Source organism: Oncorhynchus mykiss, chromosome 17, assembly GCF_057628025.1.
Source record: "Oncorhynchus mykiss isolate SJ-2025 chromosome 17, ASM5762802v1, whole genome shotgun sequence".
Classification (NCBI taxonomy): Eukaryota; Metazoa; Chordata; class Actinopteri; order Salmoniformes; family Salmonidae; genus Oncorhynchus; species Oncorhynchus mykiss.
The window spans coordinates 10382897-10387171 of record NC_143038.1 but is presented as its reverse complement, the minus strand read 5'-3'; positions in this window follow the sequence as shown (position 1 = coordinate 10387171).

The window sequence follows — 4275 nt, the reverse complement described above, 5'->3', positions numbered from 1 at the left end:
TTAATCCTTACCGTTACTAGTAGCTATGGTATTTAATCACTTATCTATGCCTTTCTATATTTAATTTTACCTTCTATGTGAGTGTATTTCTAAAAATCTGCTATTTACCGTTACTTAGTTACTTTAGTTGCTTTTCTGTCTGACTATGTGTGTGTCTCTTTAATGATAATCAGTATGTATTTCTCCTTCCTGGAAACCACGTCTATAGATGACTTTTGATTGGACATTACATTTCACCCGTAGGATATTCTCCTTGGGACTTTCAACGTTAATATCTCATATCTCACTACTCTAGACTAAGTTAACCTCATCTCGTAGATATTAATTTCTTTCAGCATTGTACAGGTTTAAATAATTCTGTTCACCTAGAATTACCCTGCCTTCTCACCAAGCCTAATTTATCCTCACCTGTTTTATATATATCTATCTGCTACTTCTTCATAGTCAGACTACTTCCCATATACAGATAGACTACTCAGGTTCAAACTTTATTTAGGTATGTTTTTTGAATTAATGGTTGTCCTATTTGCACGGAACAAGCGTCCTAATTCCCCAATGCGTACTATATCTCTCCTTAATAACCTTCCGGCTTGCAAAACCAGGATTTATTAAGCTCTAGTTTATTTATGGTAGTGCACCTTACCACAGGTCAATTTCAGACCTGTTTCCTTCCTATCGATTTTGGTTAAAACCCAAGGTAGAAACCCGTTGTATGTGTTCAGAATATTCAAGCACCTATCATTGATTAAATCCAAACTCCTTTATAACATTTAATCAAAAATATCTCAAATAATCCCTCCCAGATTCGAAAATAAAGGCTACTGACCTGCTGCCGACTGGGAAAAGCACTGTTCGTTTGATCTGGTCACCGTCCCTGTGGTCTGGGATGTTTACCGGCCTGTTTTTTTAAAACCTCAATTCAGAGGCCAGGTCTTAACTAACGGGACCAGACCCGTTCGTGTACGATTTATCCGGCGTACGACCTCCAGATGGCAGGGACGGATATTTAGATCCGGCTCGAAGGACCAATTTGTTAAAGGAATTAAATTGCTCTATGTTTTAATACCCTAATTAAAATTAAACACTCTGTCAATTCATAAGGATTTGTAAGACCCTTATTCTATAATAATGGACAGAGCCCAGTCTTAAAGTCAATCAGCAGAGTTTATTCACGAGAGTACTGAATACGATACAGTTTACCACAGGTTATAAACTGAAAATGCCGTCATTAGTTTCAGCACCAACCCGTGCCATCTCCCTTCCAGTACAAAGGCTGTATCTCAAGCCTTCCCACATCTGTCTCACTACCAATTTAATATAATTTACGAGCCAAGGTCTTCTCGTGTAGAGAAGCATTCTAGCCAGTCTGAAGATATCGTTCATTCATTCCTACCAAGGAACAGATAGTCATTGTTCTAACTCTTGACCACATTCACAAACATTATATTCAGTACTGGGATCAAGAAAGAAAACTCATACATATACAGAATAGTATTCTGATTAGTACATATACAGTAACATAATAGTATTCGGAATAGTACATATACAGTAACATAATAGTATTCTGATTAGTCAGTCCTGATTGAAATGTATACATAATTAGTCATCATTGATGAAAATTCCCTTAACAGTAAACCGCTCGCCCACATGACCCCATACACGTGGTCTGCGCTTGTGAGGCCGGTTAGAAGTACTGCCAAATTCTCTAAAACAACGGAGGTGGCTTATGGTAGAGAGATGAAAATTGAATTATCTAGAAATCACTTTGTTGGACATTACTTCAGTCAGCATGCCAATTGCACACTCCCTCAACTTGAGACATCTGTGGCATTGTGTTGTGTGACAAAACTCTGCATTTTAGAGTGGCTTTTTATTGTCCCCAGCACAAGATGCACCTGTGTAATGATCATGCTGTTTAAAACCTCTTGATACTAGCCATCCCGGATCCGGGATCGTAAATACAGCCTCAAGCCCATTACCATAACGCAACGTTAACTATTCATGAAAATCGCAAATGAAATGAAATAAATATGCTAGCTCTCAAGCTTAGCCTTTTGTTAACCTGTTAGATCTCTAGGGGCGCTATTTCATTTTTGGATAAAAAACGTTCCCGTTTTAAGCGCAATATTTTGTCACGAAAAGATGCTCGACTATGCATATTCTTGACAGTTTTGGAAAGAAAACACTCTGAAGTTTCAGAATCTGCAAAGATTTTGTCTGTAAGTGCCCCAGAACTCATTCTACAGGCGAAACCAAGATGATGCATCAACCAGGAATTAGCAGAATTTCTGAAGCTCTGTTTTCCATTGTCTCCTTATATGGCTGTGATTGCGCAAGGAATGAGCCTACACTTTCTGTCGTTCGCCCAAGGTCTTAGCAGCATTGTGACGTATTTGTAGGCATATCATTGGAAGATTGACCATAAGAGACTACATTTTCCAAGTGTCCGCCTGGTGTCCTGCGTGGAATTCGGTGCGCAATTGCCAGCTGCTCGTACTTTTCCATTTGATATAGGGGAGAAACCATGTGTCCAAGAACGATGTATCAATGAAGAGATATGTGAAAAACACCTTGATGATTGATTCTAAACAACGTTTGCCATGTTTTCAGTCGATATTATGGAGTTAATTTGGAAAAAAGTTCGCGTTTTGAGGACTGAATTTTCAGATTTTTTTTGGTAGCCAAATGTGATGTACAAAACGGAGCTATTTCTAATACACAAAGAATCTTTTTGGAAAAACTGAGCATCTGCTATCTAACTGAGAGTATCCTCATTGAACACATCAGAAGTTCTTCAAAGGTAAATGATTTTATTTGAAGGCTTTTATGTTTTTGTTGAAATGTTGCGTGCTGGATGCTAACGCTAATGCTAACGCTAACGCTAACGCTAAATGCTAACGCTAAATGCTAACGCTAAATGCTAACGCTAAATGCTAACGCTAGCTAGCTACTTTTACACAAATGATTGTTTTCCTATGGTTGAGAAGCATATTTTGAAAATCTGAGATGACAGTGTTGTTTACAAAAGGCTAAGCTTGAGAGATGGCATATTTATTTCATTTCATTTGCGATTTTCATGAATAGTTAACGTTGTGTTATGCTAATGAGCTTGCTGATAGATTTACACAATCCTGGATACAGGGTTTTTTTCATAGCTAAACGTGACGCAGAAAACGGAGCGATTTGTCCTAAACAAATAATCTTTCAGGAAAAACTGAACATTTGCTATCTGAGAGTCTCCTCATTGAAAACATCTGAAGTTCTTCAAAGGTAAATGATTTTATTTGAATGCTTTTCTGTTTTTTTGTGTAAATGTTGCCAGCTGAATGCTAATGCTAAATGCTACGTTAGCCATCAATACTGTTACACAAATGCTTGTTTTGCAATGGTTGAGAAGCATATTTTGAAAATCTGAGATGACAGTGTTGTTAACAAAAGGCTAAGCTTGAGAGCTAGCATATTTATTTCATTTCATTTGCGATTTTCATGAATAGTTAACGTTGCGTTATGGTAATGAGCTTGAGTCTGTATTCACGATCCCGGATCCGGGATGGGGAGATCAGAAAGGTTAACACGGTCATCTCAGATTTTCAAAATATACTTTTCAACCATAGCAAAACAAGCATTTGTGTAAGAGTATTGATAGCTAGCTTAGCATTTAGCGTAGCATTCAGCGGGCAACATTTTCACAAAAACAAGAAAAGCATTCAAATAAAATCATTTACCTTTGAAGAACTTCAGATGTTTTCAATGAGGAGACTCTCATTTAGATAGCAAATGTTCAGTTTTTCCAAAAATATTCTTTGTGTAGGAGAAATCGCTCCGTTTTGTTCATCACGTTTGGCTACCAAAAAAAAAAAGAAGAAATTCAGTCATCAAAACACCAAACTTTTTTCCAAATTAACTCCATAATATCGACTGAAACATGGCAAACATTGTTTAGAATCAATCCTCAAGGTGTTTTTCACATATCTCTTCGATGATATATCGTTCGTGGAAGTCTGGTTTCTCCTCTGAATCACATGGAAGAATACTTGCAGCTGGAGATTACGCACCAATTTCGACGCAGGACACCAGGCGGACACCTGGTAAATGTAGTCTCTTATGGTCAATCTTCCAATGATATGCCTACAAATACGTCACAATGCTGCAGACACCCTCAGGAAACGGCAGAAAGTGTAGGCTCGTTCAGGGCGCATTCACAGCCATATAAGAGACAATGGAAAACAGCGCCTCAAAAATTTTGCTCACTTCCTGTTTGAAGTTTCATCTTGG